At 49.5% G+C, this 23,778-nt stretch overlaps 1 long non-coding RNA gene across 3 annotated transcripts in view; it reads left to right on the forward strand.

Annotated features, from left to right (window-relative positions):
• The window catches only part of LOC132346534 (uncharacterized), a 268,491-nt gene that overhangs the window by 220,029 nt on the left and 24,684 nt on the right, over positions 1-23,778 (forward strand). For 2 of the 3 annotated variants that reach the window (XR_009496353.1, XR_009496352.1), the window contains one exon: positions 58-781. The exons of the other annotated variant lie outside the window; for it this stretch is intronic. This is a non-coding gene — a long non-coding RNA (uncharacterized lncRNA). Of the gene's footprint in view, positions 1-57; positions 782-23,778 lie in introns of those variants that run through there. 3 annotated transcript variants of the gene reach the window in all.

A 23,778-nucleotide genomic window follows, 5' to 3' on the forward strand; every position in this document is an offset into this window, starting at 1 on the left:
GGATGATGGGGGAGATGGGGACAGGAGTCCTCCAAGTCCTGGCCTTTGTTATTCCAGGCTCCTCTGTCCATGGAATTCTCCAAGCAAGAAGACTCAAGTGGGTAGCCATTCCCTTCTCCAGGGGATCTTCCCCATCTAGGGATCGAACCCACGTCTCCTGAATTGCAGGCAGATGCTTTACCATCTAAGCCATTTGTTATTCCAGTGTACCCAGCTTTCCTGACCTGATTTCAAACTCAGCTTCCCCAAAGCAGACAGGCCACTTTCTCCTGTCCTCTCTTCTTGTTTAACCAGGAAGCTTTGATAGAACCATCTAGCAATTCTTGAGTCCTGCCTCATTCGGGCCTGTGTTGAATCCCTCTGTGAGCACAGCAACACCTCGGAAGGCCTCCCCATGACCTCACCTTTTGCCAGATACTTAATTTTTCAGCCCACATCAGGCCTCAGACAAAAGGAAGCCAGAGTTGTTTTTCTAAAAGACATGTTTGGGATTTCCCTGGTGGAATAGGGGACGGGAATCCGCCTGCCGATGCAGGGGCCATGTGTTCGCTCCCTGGTCCGGGCAGATTCCACATGCTGCAGAGTGACTGGGCCCTCACACCAGAACTGCTGAGGCCTGCATGATGCAACTACTGAAGCCCAGGCACCTAGAGCCCGCGCTCCGCAACAAGAGAAACAACTGCAATGAGAAGCCCTCATAGTGCAACTAGAGGAAGCCCACACACAGCGACAAAGACCCAGCATGGCCAAAAATTAAACTAAATAAATAAAATCAAAGACATGTTTGTGTCTCTGTCTAGAGTTCCCACTATAGGGACACCAGAACTTAGCATTCAAGACCCTTCACAGTCCATAAATGAGAACCTTGGGTTCTGGATCTCAAGACCATTGGGAAAATCATGCGTGAATCAGACAGGTGAATCCAGGGCTTTCTTTTAGTCAATATTTTGTTTACTCCATTTTGATAGAGACAAAATACCATATCTATGTGACCCCACATAGATAAGAGGGCAAAGGAGAGGTCTGTTCAGCTCAACAGGGCCAGTGCAGGGGGCCATGCACAAGGCCTTGGGGGCTGTGGAAATTAATGACTATACAGCTTGGTGGTGCTTTTCTCCAGAGAGGGGCCTGGCCCATGTCCCTTCCAGAGGGTTAAGTTCCCCTCCAAGAGACCTATTGACAGGAAAAGAATTGACTCACTCATGTGGGTTGACCCTTATGACCTCAGCACTGAAAACCCTCAGGTTTTCAACCTGTTTCTTAAACGGGGCTGAGAAATGAGAAAAGGACCCTGGGGGCAGCAGGAAATAAGACTGAGATTTTCCACTGGGGTTACAGGTCCCAGGGACTATTCTTAGGACCCAGGGGTTCTGGCAGATGGCACCCCAGAGGGTTTCACGCAGATTGGAACAAACTCAGTGCTACGTTCCTCCCCACCCTCTGCATGTAGAGGAGGAGACCTTTTAGAATAATCAGAGGCATTTTCTTTAAGGATGTTGTTTTCTCTCTGTGGTGATATGAAGCCAGCCAGAGCCAGCTGTTTCTCCATCAGGGCTAGGATGGGCTAGAAAAACATCTAACTCAATTGGCCACTTGTTAATATTTTTCCTTGTAAGACACACAAATGCAGTGAATTATATCTGTTTTGTGAGCAGCAGGTCTCCTGGATAAAGATGGAGCCACATTCAGGTCAGACCTGGGAAGGAGGAAAGGATGGACCATAGACGGAACAGGCACCTTCAGTGAAGCCCAGTCTCTTGGCCCCTGTCGTCTGTCATCATGGCCTTGTTGATATTGATTAAAAGGCACGTGTGTGTGTATGAGAGTTGTGTGTGTGTGTGTGTGTTTAGTCGCTCAGTTGTGTCCGACTCTTTTGACCCTATGGACTGTAGCCACCAGGCTCCTCCGTCCATGGGATTTTCCCAGCAAGAACACTGGAGTAGGTTGCCATTTCCTCCTCCAGGGGATCTCTCAGACCCAGAGATCAAACTAGTGTCTCTTGCGTCTCCTGTGCTGCCAGAGGATGCTTTACCTCTGAGCCACTGGGGAAGCCTGATTAAAAGGTGGACATGAAATAAACCCCAGAGGGCCAGCCCAGCCAGGGTCTGAACCACAAGGTTCTTCATTCTGCCCCTGCCACTCTCAGGACCAGCTCTGGGGCTTTGCTCCAGCAAAGGAACCCAGAGTCATGACTCAGCAGAAATCCCAGGAATATTTGGAGCATAAAGCTGGAGAAGGCAATGGCACCCCACTCCAGTACTCTTGCCTGGAAAATCCCATGGGTGGAGGAGCCTGGTGGGCTGCAGTCCATGGGGTCGCACAGAGTTGGGCACAACTGAGCGACTTCACTTTCACTTTTCACTTTCATGCATTGGAGAAGGAAATGGCAACCCACTCCAGTGTTCTTGCCTGGGGAATCCCAGGGACGGGGGAGCCTGGTGGGCTGCCATCTATGGGGTTGCACAGAGTCGGACACGACTGAAGTGACTTAGCAGCAGCAGCAGCAGCAGCTGATGATCTCAATAAACTGCTTTGAGTCTGGAAAGAAAGAAGCTGGCTCGTAATAAAGGAGAATGGAGCCTTCCAGGCACACAAGGGCGGTGGAGCTCCAGGCCACCGCCTGGTCCAAGGAAGCATTCCATAAAAAGCAGGTGTGGGAGTGTTTGCAATCTCACTTCCGTGGTTGTTGCTGGGCCTCCAACCCTCACCACCTGGGCGTCTCCGCAGGCAGCCTCATGACATTGTGGCTGGCGAACCCTAGGCTGTGTGACCCCAGAGAGGGTGAGAGAGCGCCAAAGATGAAAACCACAGTATTTTCATAGCCCGATATCAGAAGTGGCGTAATGGCACCTTCCTGGTGGTCCAGTGGCTAAGACTCCAAGCTCCCAAGGCAGGGGGCCCAGGATTGATCCCTGGTCAGGGAACTAGACCCCACATGCCGCAACTAAGAGTTTGCAAGCCACAACTAAAGATCCTGCACACTGCAATGAAGATCGAGGATCCTACCTGCCGCGCCTAATACATAAATAAATATTAACAGAAAGAGAGATAAAATCACTTGTGCCCTCTCGCGACTGATCTGATCTGATCTGATCTCTTCTACTCATTAGAATTAGAAGCAAGTCATTTAGTCCACCCCACACTCAAAGGCGTAGATACACGGAAGGTTGGATCATTGGGGCCATCTTGGAGCTTGCCAACCACAGGACCCCTAATTGTTTCTCTGAAAACAAAAGGAGAAGAAAGAGAAAGGCCCGCTATTGTACATCTCTGCTTCCCTCTGAATCCAGGTCTGGGCCCGGTGTCTACTTTCATGGTTTAAAAGCCCACTCCCATTTCGCTGTGTGGTTTTCAAATGATCACAAAGAAAGGGATTACTTTCAAGAAACTTTCAGTCCCTCCTACCACTGGGGCTGTCTACAGCGCTGTTGTGGGGCAGAGGGAACACTCTCTTCCACGGGCCTCTGTCTGAATCCATGTGCTTAAACACGGACAATGAAAGAGCTTCCATGAAAAGCAGTTTGAGTGCCCACTGGATACCAGGCTCCGCACTAGTCTGGGGCTAGAGTGTCAGGCTCCACAGAGGAAGCAGTGCGTTGCGTGAGAGAGGAGCAGAGAGTCACCTGGTCAGAATGCCACCGCCCGTGTGCTATTACAGGATGAAGGATTTCAGTGGAGCTACTCTGACTCTCCAGTCATTTGGGCTTCCCCGGTGGCTCAGATGGTAAAGAATCTGCTTACGCTGCAGGAGACCTGGGTTTGATCCCTGGATCAGGAAGATCCCCTGGAGAAGGGAATGGCTACTCACTCCAGTATTCTTGCCTGGAGGACTCCAGGGACAGAGGAGCCTGGCAGGCTACAGTATATGGGCTCACAAAGAGTCAGAAGCAACTAATATTCGACCTTCAGGAGCCTCAATTTCCAAATCATCTTAACTGAGAGATTGTATCTGTAATGCCTGAGGCACACTGGAGTCAGGGTGCTCCACCTAGGTCTCTGGGAGACGGGGTACCCCTGACACAGTGGTAGAGATCACCCTGCAGAACCACTTCTCATCCTGGCCAGCCTGAGACTGCATTCAGGGGGTCTCAGTGGGGGTTTGAGCAAATCCATATCCCCACACCATGGGAGGCTCTCAGAGGAGTCGCTTCAGGACCTGACGGTCCTGGTCCCTGCTCAGGTACAGGTGGCAGATGGGCCAGGGTAGGCGGGGTCCAGGGCCTGGGGGCTCTCTTGGCCAGTTCTCCCAAGATCTAGGAAGGGGGAGCAGCCCAGCTGGAGAAGGGGGTTTTCAGTCCTCGTCCTTTCCTTATGCTTGACTTGCTTCCTATAACCCTGCCCATGGATGAGTCACCTGGACCCTTGCTCCTGGCTGGAGAGACCTTTAAGAAGTTATGAATTGTAGGTGGGTCTGGAGTTAGCCTCTCCCACGGGAAGTCTCTTTGGCTGTCCGTGCTCTATCCCCATGCCCACATCCTGCGCCACAGACTTCACATTCAGGTCTTGTTCACCCAGGGCTGGAATCCCACAGTGGGTGTCAACCTAAGGCCCATCAGAGGAGCCTTCAGCTCTCCTGTCTAGAGAAGGAGACCATTAAGTTCCAAGAATACGGGGCTCCCAGGCCAGGGCAGAGTGGGCGTCAAGAGTGTGTCATTCTGAAGGTCAACGTCGTTGTAAGGGGAGAGCAAGGGGCTCTGTGCCCCGCCCCCTTCCCAGCCCCCACACTATCTTGGATACTTCCTTTAGCTTCTTTTAGATGTTTTCCCCATTTATAAAGCAGAAAAAGTATTAAGAATCTGACAAAATAATAAACACAGAGGAACTCTGAAAACAACCTAATTCAACAACAATAAACACGGAGCATCTGCTAAGTGTCAGGCTGTGTTCTGAGCATGAAGCCAAGACAGAGCTCATAGTCTAGAAGAGACACAGATACAAAACAAACACGCACACGCAGAGTGCCCTGCAAAATGACCATGCGAGCTGGAGGGAAAAGGAGGGGTAAGAGATTCAGGAAGGAAGCTTGGACCTGAATGAGCTGAGTGCTGAGCCATGTCCCTGCCTGTGAGAAGAACATTCCAGAAGTAGGAACAGCCAGGTGCCCCAGAAGGAAAGTGTGTGTGCTGGTCCACTTGGAAATCTGCCTCCAGGTCAGTGATCCATGGAACAACAAAGTATCTGGGGGCAGCACAGACGCTCGCAGCAGCCATGGCAGCATTCAAGGCATCTTCAGCTGGGGTTTCCCTGCTGGCCCAGTGGTTAAGACTTCCAATGCTGGGAACACAGGTTTCATCCCTGGTTGGGGAGCTAAGGTCCCACACAGTGTGGCTGAAAGAAGGAAAGTGTTAGTCACTCAGTCATGTCTGACTCTGTGACTCCATGGACAACTGGAGCCCACCAGGATCCTTCATTCTTGGGATTTCCCAGGCAAGAATACTGGAATGGTTTGCCAGGCCCTTCTCCAGGAGATCCTCCTGACCCAGGGACTGAAGTCCCTGGGAAAGTCTCCCGCGTTGCAGGCAGACTCTACCGTCTGAACCACCAGGTTGTCTTCAGCTGATTTGTTGAAAATAAGATATAGAAAAGGCTTCTCTAATGGCTCAGATGGTAAAGAATCGACCTGCAACGCAGGAGACCTGGGTTCTATCCCTGGGTTGGGAAAATCCCCTGGAGGTGGGCATGGCAACCTACTCCAGTATTCTTGCCTGGAGAATCCCCATGGACAGAAGAGCCTGGTGGGCTACAGTCCATGGGGTTGCAAAGAGTTGGACACAACTGATCGACTAAGCAAAAGATATAGAGATCAGTCAGCAAGAAGGCGATGCGTATCAACGGGACAAATTCCAAGTCCAAACTCCCTCCACAGACCAGCCCAGCTCCGACCCCCTGCATCTCCCACCACACATCCTTCCAGCCCGCTGGTCTAAGCAGCAGACTTCTCACTGGTCCCCAGCTTGCCTCCAGCCTCGGTTGTTGTGGTTACAACCCCCAGCCCTGCACCGTGCCTATTTTTAAAGAATCACTTCAAACATCACCACCTCTGTGAAGACTCTCACCCTCTGGCATTTACCTAGGCAACTGGTCACTCCACCCAGGCCTGCTCCTGCCCTTGGACGTCCCTCCATTGTGATCCTTACTGCCCAGGGCCGCTGGGAAGTACCCGAGAACCTGCCCCTCATCAGGAATATGAGAGAGTGTTTGTGAGAAGTGATCTCACTAGAGATGGAGCAGAGGTGTGTCTGCCTGTGATGTGGACCCACTGGAGGACCATTGTCAGCTCAGAGTTACTCCAAAATCCTCCTGGTAAATTTGTTTTAATTTTATCTTTATTATTAGTGATTTTCCCATCATTGCAGAACAAAAGGGTGATCTCCATTGCACAGTCTGGAACTGGCTTCACACATTCTTCTACTGTCTTGCTATGTCTCCAGGAGTTACACACCACTGCTTCTCCTCCTGGAAGCTGTAGGGGACGTGTCGCCTCTGGACAGGATCCAGTGGTGGTCTGCTGGACAGTATAGACAGGGCAGGCTTTGCCCACCCTCATCTCACTGAGCACAGAGCGTGGCAGCATATGGAGGGTCAGCGATCCTTTACTGAGGTCAGACACCTGCCCAGCACTCAGCCTTCTGCTCTCTCCCTTGGAGCCAGCGTCTCAGCTTCCTCAGCAGTGATGGAAAAGGAAGCGAACTCTGACCCACAGAAAGAGTCTATTTCCTTAATTCCAAGGCACACAGTTGTTCACATTTTAATTATTCTGGATTCAGGATATGTCTTACAATTAGTTGGTACATTGCACGGGGTGTTTCTTTTTCTTTTTGAAATTCCTCCCACAGACAAAAAAAAAAAAAGCTGTTCCCAAAACAATGCCATGTCTTACAATTGATGGCATCTTAGAATCAAAGAAAATAGGAGTGGAAATCATGGGGCGGCAGCTGAAGTTCCACCCGTGTGAGACTTCTAGGAGCCATTGTGAAAACTATTTTGTTCTGTTGTAAATGTTTCCTGGTGTGAATGCAGGGCGACCAGATTCCTAGAGCCCCAGGTCCCCTGGCCATGCCAGGATCACGAGGCAGATGAAGAAGAGTGTAGCCTGGATCCTGCCCACGTGTGGTCAGCCGTGCCAGCCTGGCCACTGGGTTTTGTACTTTTCATTCCGGAATTCCTGGAGATGGCTGCCAGGGCCGAGAGGTAATATCGGGACACACCGGCTTTTCTTGGGCCTTGGAATTCCGGAAGTGGGTGGCTAGAGTCTATGGAGCCAGACAGAACACGTATGGGAATACAATTACAGCGAAGTCAGCCTGGCTGGAGCGGGGAAGAGGGCCCGGGTGCGAGGGACCCGCGTGGTGAGCAGGTCCAGGTCTGGCGCTGGTTCACGCAACCACAGCTCCTGGACTACATTTCTCACTGTGCACCCCCTCAGCAGTCTTCTTGAGCAAAGACACCTACGATCTCTAAAAGCTTTAGAAATGCTGTGGGAACCATCACCCTCTTGGAGAACCACACACGTTAAGGGTCCTGAGAAGCCCTGCAATAGAGAAACACGAGAAAGGGGGCTTCCCTGGAGGCTCAGTGGTAAAGAATCTGCCTTCCAGTGCAGCTTCCATCCCGGGTCTGGGAAGATCCCACATACCTCAAAGCAATTAAGCCCATGCACCACAACTACTGAGCCTGTGCTCCAGAGTCCAGGAGGCACAGCTCCCGAAGGCCGTGCTCTGCAACAAGAGAAGCCACCACAGTGAGAAGCTCGCGCACTGCAACGCAGAGTAGCCCCCGCTCATTGCGACTAGAGAAACCCCGAGCGCAGCAATGAAGAAATCAATCAATAAGATTATTTTTAAAGAACGGATGCATTTAAAAAGAAAAAAACAATGATGAACCTCTGTTGAATGTTCTCCCAATGTCTTTGATCACAGAACACTTTTATTCAAGTCTCATCTTATAAAATCTGAAGATACAAATTTTCTTCAGAACAGCTGCTGGGCAACAGTTCTATCTTAGCCGAGCCATTGAGGACTGAGAATACTTGGATCACTCTCCAGCTGATCCTGGGAAGGAGAAAGCGGAGTAGAGAAGTGATGGGCGAGCCCACAGAAGAGACCCTTTCTGGGATCCTGGTGCGTGACCCCACTTGCCCGCTGGTCTCCTCCAGGAGGCTTTGGCTGTCACAGGTGTCCCCAGGGCAGTACGCTGCCAGCACTGGTCTGACAGGTATGAGAGCCAGCGGGGAGGGCTAAATATGGTCTTGGCACATGGGCTGAGTCACCTTTGGAAGGATCTTTGCTGGAACAGGAACTGGCACACACAGAAACAGCAGCAAAACATAAGGCCACGCTCACCTCGAAGTTAGTTCTCTGGTTCCTTGTGCAAACCCAGGACAGACCCTGTAGAATGAGAGCGCTGCGGGCAGGGGATTCAGAGCCCAACAGAGAGGCCTGTCGCTCTCTAAATTAGGAAACACGCCTATTGCTGGGGGCTTCCCAGGTGGCGCAAGGAGTAAAGAATCCACCTGTCAATGCAGGAGACACAAGAGATGTGAGCTCCATCCCTGGGCGGGGAAGATGCCCTGGAGAAGAGAATGGCAACGCATTCCTGTATTTCTTGCCTGGAAAATCCCATGGACAGAGAAGCCTGGCAGGTTATAGTCCATGGGGTCACAAAGAATCAGACGAGACTGAGCACGCACACACCATGCCAGATGCTGCCTGCGGGTCTCTGGAGATTTGAAAGGATTGACGGTAGGTAACACTGGTTGACGGGCTTCCCCCAGTGGCTCAGTGGTGATGAATCTGCTTGCAGTGCAAGAGAAACAGGAGATGAGAGTTCAGTCCTTGGGTTGGGAAGATGCCCTGGAGGAGGAAATGGCAACCCACTCCAGTGTTCTTGCCTGGAGAATCCCATGGACAGAGGAGTCTGGCAGGCTATAGTCCGTGGAGTCCCACATGTTGATAAGCAAGGCCTGAGCTTCCTAGTTTTTCTGTAAGTCCTTGGTGACTACCTCCTGGGTGCAGGATAAACAGAACTCCAGTGTATTGATAGTTTAGGCTGCAAATGGGTCCCTGGTGCCCAGGAAGAGGCTGCAGCCCTGGAGAGGTCACGCCAGCAAGGGTAGGAAATGGCTGATGTTAAACCTCCTGAAGACAGCTGTGATCAGGGAAGGGCAGCTAGGTTTTTGCAGAAGATTCACTGGAAGCTCTGCTGTTCACTCACTAAGTCACATCTGACTCTGTGACTCTTTGCAACCCTTTGGACTGCACCATGCCAGGCTTCCCTGTCCTCCACTATCTCCCAGAGTCTGTTCAAACTCCTGTCCATTGACTCGGTGATGCCATCCAATCATCTAATCCTCTGTTGCCCCCTTCTCCTCCTGTCCTCAATCATTCCCAGAATCAGGGTCTTTTCCAGTGAGTCGGCGCTTTGCATCAGGTGGCCAAAGTATTGGTGCTTCAGCTTCACCATCAGTCCTTCCAATGAATATTCAGGGTTGATTTCCTTTAGGACTGACTAGTTTGATCTTCTCACTGTCCAAGGGACTCTCAAGAGTCTTCTCCAGCACCACGGTTGGAAAAAATGAATTGTTTGATGCTCAGCCATTTTTATGGTCTAACTCTTACATCCATATGTGGCTGCTGGAAAAACCATTACTTATGCGAAGTTTTGAGGGGTGGATCCTGGGGAGTTGGGAGTCACAGGCAGCAAACACAGCCGAAGCAAAGACAGCGAGGCAGAACAATCAGAATTTGCTCTTCCAGTGGTGAGCAGGTACATGGCACCCCGGGACACCAGGTGGGAGGGTGCAGACACCAGGCAGGAGTTTGGATTTGTTCATAAAGAAATCTTTTGAGTATCAGATGCCACCAGGGGCAGGGTCTCTTGGCTTCCTGAAGATGGCAGTCAGGAGGGAGCCACTGAGTGCTGGGTTGGAGTGGAGGACTTTTGGGGCGAGGAGAGATGCAAGCCAAGGGGTTTGGTGCAGTAGCCACTTTTTAGTGGACAGGCATGTTCATAGAAGCGGGAGCCCCTAAACCAAGAGAGTTGAAGTGGGAAATAGTTCAGTGTCAGGCCTGGGGCTTGGGCCAGAAGCCCCAGGAGAAACAGAGGAGAGGGGGTGGAGATATATCCCCATCCCCTGGTGCCAAGGTTATGGTTATGACTGAGGCCAAGGAGAGAAGGATGGTGGGGTGGGAGAGGGTGAGGGGGTTGTTATGGCCCCCACCCAGGATTCCACTGCAGATGTGTTCTTCTGAGCTGCATAGTGGTTATTAAAGAGCTAGGAAAACCTCATGTAAGTATCTAGATTTCTGGCTTCACTAGAAAGCCCTGGATTTCATGGCTTCATTCCTAGAGTGCTGGCCAGAGCTGGTCACACAGCACCTGGGACTTGGCCCTCCAGCTTCCACATCCCTCCTTTGCTACCATCTCTCACTCGGCCAGCTTCTCTCCTGTCCCTTCTTGGCCCTACTGGGTCCCCAACATATGGATTCACAACCTGGATGCAGGTCAGGGCACAGGAGGCTGCTGTTCACAGCATGGAGCTGGGGGTGAAATCCAGCTGCCACCCAGGTCTCCCATCCCTAGCAAGTCCACCCCTCACCCCCAGAGAAGAGGTGCCTAGTCACACAAAGACATAGAGATTAGACCTGGCCCTGACCCAAAATTCTCCCACCCAATCCTGAGTTCCCATTGGACACAGCGGGTCAGATGGCCGTGATAAGGAGGATAAGGAGGGGTGGGGTGGGCGGGGCGAGGCACTGGGACTCAGGAGGGACGCGTTTTCAGAAATCTTTGTCAACTACAAATTGGCACTTGCCAAGAGTGTTTGCCAGCAACTGAATAACAAAGGCGTTTGCCACCTGCCTCTGCGGAGATTGAACTCTGTGCTGCGGCAGCTGCTGGCCTTCAACATTCCTGAGGGGGTTCAGGGTGGAGAGTGAGGCACTCTGTGCTCCAGGGCATCTGGTGGGACAGGTCTTTAGATAGTTAGATATTTTCAGGAACTGATCTCATGACCCCAGTCCTTGCACCTCTTCATATCTAGAAAAGCATTGCACCCCTTCATTCATGGCGGCATCAGCTCCTTGTGACTAGCAGAAAACCTTTGGTAAAAAATGCTTGATTGCATTGAGCTCCCCTTCAGCAAAGTCTTATATCCTGACCTTCCCCCACTGCCTCTTTAGAGCAGTCTCTCAGAGCTCTCTGAGGTGCTCTATCCCAGGCTGCAGTCCTCGTTTTGCCCCAGATAAATCTTAACTTACAACTCTCACATTGTGTATCCTTTTAGTCGACACCTTTAAAAATGCGCAGAGATCAGGATACCGATGCCCAGTAACACTCGGCTTTGAGAAACAGTCTGGAAGCATCTAACAGAGCCATTTAAAGCTCGGAGGACGTTCGCACTGTTGCTGCTGCAATAATTAGTGATCATTGACTGCCTACCAGGATTTTGATTCTGACTTCCGGCTTCATATGTCATGGTTATTTTTATTTCTCTGTTTTGTTGATGAGGAACGGAAGCTCACAGAGGTTGAGTCATTGGCCCCAGGCCACTGCCCATCAGGCTAATACTTAGTGTCAACAGTCACTGCCCATGAGGGCTGAGCTGAGCACTTCACCCTCCCCATGATATAGCTGATGCTACTCCTCCCATCTCAACAGGAAGACTGAGGCCTGGAAGGGTCTGTGTGAGTTCTAAGCTACCTCCACTAACAAGCCCATGCCTAAGAGCTAATTATGAAGCACAAACATGGGATTAAAACCTAAATCTTCAATCAAGACTTCCCTGCTGACTCAGAGGGTAAAGAATATGCCTGCAAAGCAGGAGACCTGGGTTTGATCCCTGGGTAGGGAAGATCCCTTGGAAAAGGGGATGGCTACCCACTCCAGTATTCTTGCCTGGGAAATCCCATGGACAGAGGAGCCTGGCTGGTTACAGTCCATGGGGTTGCAAAGAGTCGGACACGACTTAGCAATTAAACAGCAGCAGGAGGAATGGATTGGGAGTTTGGGATTAGCAGATGCAAACTATTATATATAGGATGGATAAACAACAAGGCCCTACTGTATAGCACAGGGAACTCTATTCAATATCCTGCGATAAACCACAATGGAAAAGAATATAAAAGAAAAATGTATATATATACTGAACAACTTTGTCATACAGCAGGAAGCAACTCTTTGGAAATCAACTATAGTTCAATTAAAAAAAAAAAAACACAAAACTAGGCCTTCAGTGCAGAATCTATACTACACTGTTATTATTTCTCCTGCTTCATATTTTAAAAATTGGAACATAATTGCTTTACAATGGGCTTCCTTGATGGCTCAGATTGGTAACGAATCTGCCTGCAATGCAGGAGACCCAGGTTCCATCCCTGGGTTGGTAAGATTCCCTGGGAGAGGGAATGGCAACCCACTCCAGTGTTCTTGCCTGGAGAATCCCATGGACAGAGGAGCCTGGCGGGCTACAGTCTGTAGGGTCACAAAGAGTCGGATGCGACTGAGAGAATCTCTTTCTGTGCTTTACAATGTTGTGTTTAGTTTCTGTTGTTCAGTGAGGTGAGTTAGCCATATCCTCCTGATATCCTGAGCTGAGACTGTTCATGCAGGTTACACATTACATGGTCAGCAAACTCTAAGAGCTGAGCATTAACCAGGATGTTTCTAATAACTGGGCATCTGTGCCTTTCCTATGAGACAGACCACCTATGTGCAATGCTGGTCAGCGTAGGGGTTAAGCTCGGGCCTGAGTCAGTGAAACCTGAGTTCTAGCCATACTTTGCAACTCTGGCTGTATGACAGTGGCCAGTCCCTTACCTCCTAAGGTCTCCCCTGCCTCTCCTGGGATATGAACACTGCAGCTCCTGAGCCCTGGGCCGTGAGGTCCGGAGAGGTCCCATGTGGGTGGGGCTCAGCTCTGGCTCACGGCTGTTCCACTGAGGATGCGGATTTGAAGGAGTGTGTTTCTCATCACAGGCAGAGGGTCGAGCATTGTCCACCAGTGAGGTCAGTGAGTTTTGAGCCATTTCAGAGCAAGGCCAGCAGTGGACCCGGGAGCGTAAGCCAGCTCCAGGGACAGGGTGGAGGGGCAGCCTCTTCATCTTGTCACACGCAGCTACACCCCCTGCAGAGTTGGGGGGGGGGGTCCCGACCACTTCCTTCAGAGGCGCACCGCCCTTGAGAAAGGGGTCCAGCCACCTGAAAAAAAATCTGCCCCGGGACCTACACCTTCCCATCCCTCCCCACCTTAGACACCTGGCCCATGTCCCAGGATGGTCCCAGGCAGCAGGTAGCACGTGACCAGCCTCCTAACAGTGGCAGGCATAAGCCATTATGCTCTTCCAGAAGCTTCTATGTCCCAGACCAGTCAGCTAGTTTTGCTCTGTCCCTGGAGTTGCTGCTGTGTGTTAGTGTTAGTTGCTCAGTCATGTCTGACTCTTTGCAACTGCAGCCCGCCAGCTCCTCTGTCCATTAGATTCTCCAGGCAACAATATTGGAGTATGTTGCCACGCCCTCCTCCAGGGGATCTTCGCATCCCAGGGATCGAACCTGGGTCTCCTACACTGCAAGCAGATGCTTTACCATCTGAGCCACCAGGGAAGCCCAGGGTTGCTGCTGGGCTTATGACAAAATCCTCCTGCTCAGGACTTGGGGAGAATAGGAGCCACATGCCCACCTCCCAGCTGCCTTTTACTGGCAAGGCCCTGCAGGTGTGGAGGCTTAGCTCTCCCCCAGTGGGAACCCCCTGTGGAGAGGACTATTGGTTCCCCAGCTGCTGAATCATGCTCCAGCATCCTTGAATATATTAAAAATCTGCTTAAAAGAGAAGAAAGAGGAGCTCTATTGAATATTCTGTAATGACCTATGTGGGAAAAGAATCTGAAAAAGAGTGGATACATGTATATGTATAAAATGACTCACTTTGCTGTACACCTGAAACTAACCCAATACTGTAAATCAACTACTGTTCAGTCACTCAGTCACGTCTGATTCTTTGTGACCTGATGGACTGCAGCACACCAGGCTTCTCTGGCCTTCCCTATCTCTTGGAGATTGCTCAAACTCACGCACATTGAGTCGGTGATGCCATCCAACCATCTCATTCTCTCTTGTCCCCTTCCCCCCTGCCCTCAGCCTTTCCCAGCATCAGGGTCTTTTCTAATGAGTCGGCTCTTTGCATCAGGTGGCCAAAGGATTGGACCTTCAACTTCACCATCAGTCTTTCCAATGAATATTCAGGAATACTCCCATAAAAAGTTTTGAAAAAGAGAGAGAGGAAAAAAAAAAAAAAACCTCCACTCTGGCGTGCTCAAGCAGCTCTGAGTAGCATCAGGTCAGATGAGCTGGGTGAGGGCGGAGCCGCCGCAGCCAGAGGCCTTTGCAGTCTTAGATTGTTTGTCCAAGTACATCCTGTGAATATGTGAGGCTCCCTGGCCCCTGCCCAAGGCCCAGCTCCCATCCATCATGCATTCAAACACTTGAAAGCAATTACAGTAGTTGGAGCTGTCGGCCAGGGCTGTTTTTCCCTAAGCAGACAGTGTCCAGGTGCCCATCCCCCCAGCAGAGGGGGAAATGCCAGGATGAGGAACCAGGTCAGAGCACTGGAGTGGGGGGAGGGGAGGGGGGTGAGACTGGGGACCTGGACAGGGATGGGAGGGGCTCTGGAAGGCTCAGTTGTAAGGAATAGAAAGGCAGTGGTGTTCCCTTCCCTGGGAGCTGAAGAAAGGAAGCGAGCACGCAGCTGGAAAAAAGGTAAAAGAACAGGACAGATATGGGGGAGGAGAGTGAGAGAGAGAAGGTGGACTGGACAACGGCTCCAGGTCCAAGTTGGCAAAGTCTGTTTGAAAAAAGAGTGTGCAGATCCTGGAGGAAGGGAAGGAAGTGAGATGTCTGAGGTTTTGCTGAAATTTTCAGGTGCAAATGATCTCTCATTAAAACAGCCACAAGAGGGGCAGGAGGGAGGTTCAAATGGGAGGGGACATGTGTATACTTATAGCTGATTCACGCTGTTATATGGCAGATACCAACACTACATTGTAAAGCAATTAACCTCCAATTAAAAGTTAAACAAACAGCCGCAAGAGAGAAGCTGCCGCCAACTTGTCTTTCTGGGGAATGGGTGGTCGGGGAGGTCTCGGGAGGGAAGATGTCTCCATGGAGACTGAGAACCAACACAGGGTCATGGAGCTTTCGGAGCCAGAAGGCACCTGTCGTGAATGAGGAAGTTGAGGCCTGGGGATGGTAAAGTGATGTTAAAATGATTTGCCCCAAGTAATCCAGCCTGAATTCAAACACTGAGTCCAAACCAAGAGTATGACACAGATATAGCAAGTACAACCTGAAACAAATATCATGTGTTAAGTCATGGGTGTTGTTTCCCCTAAGTTGTGTGTGGACTGCAGCCCACCAGGCTCCTCTGTCCCTGGGATTTTCCAGGCGAGAGCACTGGAGCGGGGTGCCTGTGCCTTCTCCGGCTTTTGGAGCTCTCCATCCACAGCTCACTCTCATCCCTGAACGCCCATGTGAGCCAGACTCTGGTGTCAGCCGTGATACATAGGACGGAGCTCCCACTCTGTGCCTGGTGAGCACAACGCCAGCTTTAACCACGGTAGTGAAAGGGGGGTCGGTCACGCAGCTAGGATGGATGCACAGCAGATTCACACTGTGATTTCCAGGGCAGACATCACTAATCAATCACAGCATTCTTTCCCAAGGAAGCTGAATCAAGCACAGAGTCTTTGTCAGTCTGCCTTGTGTCCAGCAACCAGAAGAAAAACTGGGGAGCTGGAGCAGGACCGGGCTATGTTCACTGGCCAGGAGCAAGTGTGCCCAGACCTTCAGACATACTGCCATACTCAGGGAGGCTGTGGGAGAGCACTGTAGGACTTGAGTTTTTGACAAGAGAACTCTTGAGTCCCCCGAGTGTTGGGGAGGAAGGAAAGCCTCTCTGAGGTGCCGAGTGTGGGCCAGTAGGGATGGGTGGGCGGTGGGGAGTGGGGGCGATGCTGAGGAAGAGGCTGAGAATGTGCCATGAAGCAGCAAGGGAAGAGGGAGCTGAAGATTTGACTGAGGGCATGAGAGTTTTCCAAGCAGGAAACTTGGGGAGGAGCAGAAAATTGAGAGAGAAGACAGTTTCTATGAGATCCTCCACGGGCAGTTTAAATGTGGGTTGAGAATCTGAGAACCAGTCAGGGATGCAATGATAGATTGGGAGCCCAGCCACGTAGGAGTCCCAGGGAGACTTCTCTTAAGGCAGCGGTCCCCAACCTTTTTGACACCAGGGACCGGTTTGGGAGAAGACAACTTTTCCATGGACCAGGAAGCAGGGGGGCAGTTTCGGGATGGTTCAAGTGCACTACGTTTGATGGGCACTTCATTTTCTAATCTAATGTCACTGCTGATCTGACAGGAGGTACCGTTGTGTAGCCCGGAGGTTGGGGACTCCTCTCTTAAGGGACCTCCACTTGGGAAGACAAGACCAATGAGTAGAGCCGTCAGCCCCCAAAGTGTAATTCCACCTGCAGAGGAGCTGAATGGGGGTGCATGGCTGCAGAAAGTTAGCTTGGGTAGGGGTAGGGAAAGGAGGCAAGGAGCCACTTGAGTTGGATCTGAGGGAGGAACAGAACCTGCTTAGAAGCAGGAGATGTGAAATAAGTTGGGGAAGGGCCCCAAAGACCTAATTGAGCCCTAAGGAACAGAGAGAAATGGGTGGGAAGTTGTGAGGGTGGAGTACTAGGCCTCAGTGTGGATGGAATTTAGGAGCAGATAGTTGGAGATATGGTTCATCCAAGCACTGAACCACAAATGAGAAGGATGGTGACAGGGAAACTCTTTCTCTACTCACAATACTTCTCATTGAAGACATGTGGGTTTTCCACAGCAAGATATTCTTTAATTCTCTGCAGATATCAACTGATGTCCTATACTTCAGTTAGATTGTAACTACCCAGAGTTAACACAGACCCCACTGGTTAAGGGCTCAGTTCCATAAAGCTCTCTGGGTATTAGACACCAGTCACAAGTACTGGGCCCCCAGGTTACCCACATTTCTGTCTGGTTTGGCTACCAATTAGAGGTTCCCCTGACCTCCTCCTCAGGCTTAACAATTTGCTTTAACAGTACATAGAACCCAGGGAAATAATTTTACTTACTATTTCTGGTTTATTGTAAAAGATATTGCAAAGGATACAAATGAACACCTGGATAAAGAGGTACCTAGGCAGAAGATCCTAAATGTCCCTGTCCCTCCCATGAACTTTGGGGGGCACTGCCTTCCCAGCATATGTAGGCATTCCCTAACCCAGAAGCTCTCCAAACCTGTTTGTTTAGGGTTTTCATGGAGGTTCCACTATGTAGGCAGATTTGATTAAATCCTTGGCCCCTGGTGATTAATTCAGCCCCCAGTATGCCTCCCCTCATGGAGGCTGGGAGTGGATGGAAAGTTCCAACCCTCTAGTCACATGGTAAGTTTCTCTGGCAACCAGCACCAGTCCTGAGATAGCGTTGTCAAGAAGTCATCTCATTAGCATAAATTCAGATCTTGTGAAAGGGCTTATTATGAACAACTCTCAGTTAGTATAGTGGTTAAAACCATGGTCTTGGAGCCAGACAGCCAGAGTTGGAATCTCAGCCCCACCACTTACTAACTGTGACCTTGGTCAGACTCTGGGCTTCCCACATGGTGCTGGTGGTAAAGAACCCACTGCCAATGCAGGAGCCGCAGGAGATGTAGGTCTGATCCCTGGGTTGGGAAGATCCCCTGGAGGAGGGCATGGCAGCCCACTCCAGTACTCTTGCCTGGAGAGTTCCAGGGACAGAGGAGCCTGGTGGGCCGTAGTCCATCGTGTCGCAAAGAGTTGGATATGAAGCGACTTAGCCACGTGAATCACTAAGATGCTCTTCTCATCCCTACCATTTAGGAAATTCCATGGGTTTTTGGAGATCTTGTGCCTGGAACAGGGGATGAAAATCAAATATCTATTTCTTGTCATATCACAGTGTCACAGTGCCAGAGGACTCAGCCCTTGTCCCAGAGCAGATAGGGAATATAGAAGGCTCACTTCCATCTAGAACTCTCCTTCTGGTGTTCAGCTGGGGTTGTGCCCAGTCAGCCTCTCACCTTGGCCTCCCAAACAGCCCACCTGCTCCTTCATCCATCTTTCTCCCATCCAACCCTCCCCCATCAGAGGGGTCTGGTTCTCACTTTTAATCCTCATAGATCTGTTACTTAACTGCATGCCAGGTACTCTGCTGGTTGCAGAGCAGCTCTCAACTCTAGTTGGAACCAACAGAATCATTGCACTTTATTTGGCTGTTAGAGACCTGGGCTTAGATGTCTGGGCTTTCCTAGTGGGTACCCAGCTGCCACCTGGATGTCTCCGTTGATGTCAACCCTCTACAGATAACCATGCGCCATGGAGGAGGCGCCCTCAGGGAGGGCCCAGTGTGCATGCCTTCCTTTACAATTCCAGCTGCTTTCTGTTCTTCAGTTTCAGAAGGAAAGAGCCAGCTGGTCCCTCCTTGTAATAAATGCTTCTGTGTGTTTGAAGACAGTAGTTAAGTCATTCTTGAGCTTTCTCATCTCCAAACTAAACAATCCTGGCCCCTGTAACCTTTCTTGGCAAATCTGAAGGCCCATATGCAGAGAGAAAGCAAAACAAAACCATCTGATGGGGGAGGCCTCCTATCTCCAAGCCAGACTGCGTTTGGAAACTCGGTCTTTAATTACATGTAAATTCAGTAGCTTCTAGCAAGACCAGGTGCTCATCAAGCCCCCTCGTGTGTTTGGCTGCCAGGCTGTCAGCGCCTGGCTGAGGCTGGCATTTCTTCTGTGTTCAGATGCATTGGGAGGATGAAAAGGTACATCACCCAGGAAGTGAGCCAGGAACACAGACTGCTGAAACTTCCTGCCTCAAGTCCCTAGGATTTCCTGGAGAGTCAGGCAGCCTGCTAGGAAGGCTGCCCTCTGACCCCACAGAAGAAGGCCGGTTTCCCGGGAACTCTAAGTGGAACTGGTAACCTTAACTTGTCAGCTCTCCCCAGACTTCCTGCTGCTTCTAAATGGGAGAGGCTGCCTGTGGGTCCTCGGATCACATTCAGATTCCTTCCCTTGGTGGTTTTCTGGGGGCACCTTTCCCAGGAATTCACTGGGTGTCTTGGGAGACCCCAGGTTGTTGTCTCCTGACCTTAGGTTTTGCTGGCTGCGGACCAATTGTCCTTTTGGTCTCTGGGGCCTCTTTTTTCCTTCAAAGCCCAGTGTTTGTAGATCAGGCCCAGCTTCCAGGACACAAGAGTCATACTGCAGGCTCATACCATCACCTAATAAATTCAACACATTTTTCTAAATAAATACAAAGTTATTTGGACAGTGCCGATGCTGTGTGTCCTTCTCATGACACCTGGAAGTGGCTGTGGAGGGGAGGGTCCATGAGGGCAGCCCTCTGTCTGTCTGTCTGTCTGCACTGTTCTTTCTACCGGCTGCTCAGGCTGTGGGCCCCTGGTTTTGCAGTAACAAAATTTACCCATTTTAAGCATTCAGTAGGTCTTTTAAAAATTATTTTATTGAAGTGTAGTTGATTTACAATGTTAAATGTACAATGTGTTAATTTCTGCTTACAGCAAAGTGATTATTTTATATATATGTATTTTTTCACACTTTTCCAAAATGGTTTATCACAGGGTATTGAATGTAATTCCCTGTCCTGTTCAGTAGGACCTCGCTATTTATCCATCCTGTATATAATACTTTGTATCTGGTAGAACTTTGAGTATTTTCACAGTTGTGCACTCATCACCATGGTAACTGTAGAACATTTTCATCACCCCAAAGTGAAACGTTGTGACCATTTGCAATGACTCCCCACCTAGGCAACCACGAATCTACTTTCTGTCTCTACAGATTTGCCTACTCTTGCCATTTCATATAGATGGAATCATACAATATGTGGCCTTTTGTGACTGGCTTCCATGACATAATGTCTTCAAAGTTCATGCAAGTTAATGATATTCCATTGTCTGGAGATACTGCATTCTGTTTATCCCTTCATCAACTGGTAGACATCTCATGGACACATTTTGTGTGAAAAGGTGTTCAAGCCTCTTGGATATATACCTCACAGTGGAATTACTGGGTCATTTGGTAACTCTGTTTCAAGGATGCACCCACTGTTTTCCAAAGCATCTACAGCATTCTACATCCCCACCAGCAATGCATGAGAGCTCCAATCTCCCCCACATCTTTACCAATACCCTTTATTGTCCATCTTTTTTATTCTAGCAGTCCTAGCAGGTATGACAGAGAAAGCAATGGCACCCCACTCCAGTAGTCTTGCCTGGAGAATCCCAGGGACGGGGGAGCCTGGTGGGCTGCCGTCTATGGGGTCGCACAGAGTCGGACACGACTGAAGAGACTTAGCAGCAGCAGCAGCAGGTGTGAAGTGGGTTTTGGTTTGCATTTCCCTAAGAACTAATGACAAACAGCGTATTAAAAAGCAGAGACATAATTTTTCTGACAAAGGTCCGTATTGTCAAAGCTATGGTTTTTCCAGTAGTCATGTATGGGTGTGAGAGTTGGACCACTAAGAAGGTTGAGTGCCGAAGAATTGATACTTTTGAACTGTGGTGCTGGAGAAGACTCTTGAGAGAGTCCCTTGGACAGCAAGGAGATTAAACCAGTCAATCCTAAAGGAAATCAATCCTGAATATTCACTGGAAGGACTGATTCTGAAGCTGAAGCTCCAATACTTTGGCAATCTGATGTGAAGAGCCAACTCCTTGCAAAAGACTCTGCTGCTGGGAAAGATTGAAGGCCGGAGGAGAAGCGGGTGACAGAGGATGAGATGGTTGGATGCCATCACCAGCTCAATGGACATGAGTTTGAGCAAGCTCCAGGAGCTAGTAATGCACAGGGAAGCCTAGCGTGCTGCAGTCCATGGGCTCGCAAAAAGTAGGACACGAATGAGCGACTGAACAACAACAAGGAGCCAATGATGTGGAGCATCTTTTCCTGGTTTGAATCTTTGATGTATAGATTGCATTTGAGTCTTGCAAAGAGGACACAGTAGGCAGTCGTTCCTAAGGCACGGGACCACGGTTCATCCTTGCACAGGGCAGCTCCTGGAATGTGAGCTTCCAGTGCAGAGCTAGAATGCACTGCTCCAAAGCTGTCTGTGTGCAGCAATGTGAGCTTGGGGAACATCTTTAGGGTATTATTTTTACAAGCTTTTCTCAAAGTAGAAACTCCTTAACTCTTTGCCCTTTTGCATGGAACTTTGTCAAGGGTAATTTTGGCTAAAACAAAAAGGGAAAAGAAGGGACTTCCCTGGCAGTCCAGTGATTAAGACTTCGTCTTCTACTGCAGGAAGTGTGAGTTCGATCCCTGGTTGAGGAACAAAGATCCCACATGCCTCGTCATGGCCAAAAAAAAAAAAAAACATATAAAACACAAGCAATATTGTAACAAATTCAATAAAGACTTTAAAAATGGTCCCCACCCAAAAACAAAAAATCTTAAAAAAAAGGGAAGGGCTCCCCTGGTTGCTGAGTGGTAAAGAATCCACCTGCCAACGCAGGAGACATGGGATCAATCCCTGGTCTAGGAAGATCATGCTGCAGAGCCATGAAGCTGCTGCACCATAACCACTGAACCTTGATCTGGAGCCTAGGCCACACAGCTACTGAAGCCCACACAGCCAGAGACTGCTCCACAGGAAGAGGAGGCCCCGCAAGGAGAGGTCCTCACGCCTGAGTTAGAGAGTAGCCCCTGCCAGCTGTGACTGGAGAAAGCCTGAGCAGCAACAAAGACCCCGCACAGCCAAAAATAAATAAATACTTTTTTTTAAGGGAAAAGGAGGCTAAAATCTATCTCCTTGAAAAATTGTACAATTTCTGCTGTTTGATGGAGAGGTTTGAGGAAGGTGGACCCCCTGTGTCCCTTCTCAGGGCCACCAGTGGCCAACTCTGCAAGACTGTCCTCATGCTTTTGCTTCCGAAATGGTTTGGGCACAGCTGGAGACATGGCAAGGGGCATCTTGGTGGTGCAGAGTTGTCTCAGCTTGACTGGGACTCCAGGTTCCCAGAGGTCCCTGCACGGAGACATGGAGGCACACCAGTCCCAGCTCTGTCCCAACACGGGTAGTGACGAGATTCTGGGTGTCCTGGGCTTTATAAGCCAAGCAGGCCATAGGCCAGAATGTCCCAAGTGCTGGAGAAGCAGTGGCCATCTGCTGGTCTGTCCATTGCTCTGGTGTCTTCTCAGGAGCATCTTCCCTTTGTGAACCATGACCTCAGCTGGCCCTGTAAGGGTCCATGCCCCTGATTTCCCGGGGTGTCTCTGCTGATCCTGTGATGATGGGCTTTGATTCTCTGCTGGAGCCTTCCTGAAGCCCAGTGTGGTCTCCAGACACAGTACCCATCTTTCCCCACTGTTGACCTGCCTCACAAGCCAGGCATGGCCTCTCATCTGAGCCCCATGAGAAGCGGAAGTTTTGTCCTCAATATAATTCAAATGTGTCCCTTCTTTGAACATCCAAAACCATGATAGGGGATTTTTTTTTTTTTTTTTAGTAAAGAGATAGGGATGAAAAGGGGGACATTTGAGTTCTTAAATTTTATAGGCACAGCCTTGGCAGAACCTGCAGGTGACTGATTTTTCCATAAGCTGCTGTAAAACTGTCTTCCTCATCTTCCTCTTGGAGGCAATGACACCTACTTCTGTGGTGATTTTCTTGAGTCACTTTTCCTCACGTCTATCCTCTCCCTCTGAAAAATTAGCATAATTGGTCACTCTGGGTTGTCCAGGCCACACTCTTGGACTCCTGAGTCAGGGTCCCCCTGTCTCTTTCTTATCTGTGCCTGGGCAGGAACGGCCCTCAAAGCTTCCACTCCCTCCAGCCTCACTGCCTGAAGGGACACACGGCCCTCCAGGATATGGGGACAGGCATAGCCCAGAAACCTCGCAAGCCCTGCATTCTTTCATAAAGCAAATTATAAAACTTCTTCATTTACTTTATGGTTGCTGTTGGTTATTGCTCTAGTGGGGCTGGTGTCAAGACAGGCATATAGACCAATGGGACAGAGTTAGGGATACAGAAATGGATCAACACTTACATGACTGATTTTTTTCTGGCAAAGGCACCAACGAAATTCAGTGTAGAAAGTATGATCTTCAACAAGTGGTGCTAGAAAAAATGGGTAGCCATAAGCAAAAAAAAAGCTTAATCATTACTGGACATTATATAAAGAATCAACTCAAAACAGATTATAGATAGACGTAAATGTAAGCGCTAAGACTACAGAACTCCTAGAAGAAAACATATGATATATCTTAGTTACCTTGGTTTGGGCACCAATTTGTTAAATTCAACATATAAAGTATAAATCATAAAGGAATAACCTATTGACTGGATTTTATCAAAATTAAAAAAATAAACTTTTGCCCTTCATAAGACACTTAAGAAAATGAAAAGGAAAGCCACAGACTGAAGATATTTGCAAAACATACACACGACAAAGGACTTGTACTAAAATTTATAAATAAGTTATTTATAAGAAGACAACGTAATTTTTTTGAATGGTCAAAAGATCTGAAAAAAAAAAAAAACTTCACCAAAGAATGTATAGAGCTGGAAAATAAACACATTAAAAGAGGCTCAACATCATTAGTCACTAGGGAAATGCAAATCGCAGCCACAATTGAGATACCACTAACCCACTTGAGTGGATAAAGTGAAAAAGACTGACCATACCAAATGTGTGCAAGAGTGTGAAGCAATTGGAACA

The sequence above is a fragment of the Bos taurus genome, chromosome 11 (assembly GCF_002263795.3).
Source record: "Bos taurus isolate L1 Dominette 01449 registration number 42190680 breed Hereford chromosome 11, ARS-UCD2.0, whole genome shotgun sequence".
Taxonomy (NCBI): domain Eukaryota; kingdom Metazoa; phylum Chordata; class Mammalia; order Artiodactyla; family Bovidae; genus Bos; species Bos taurus.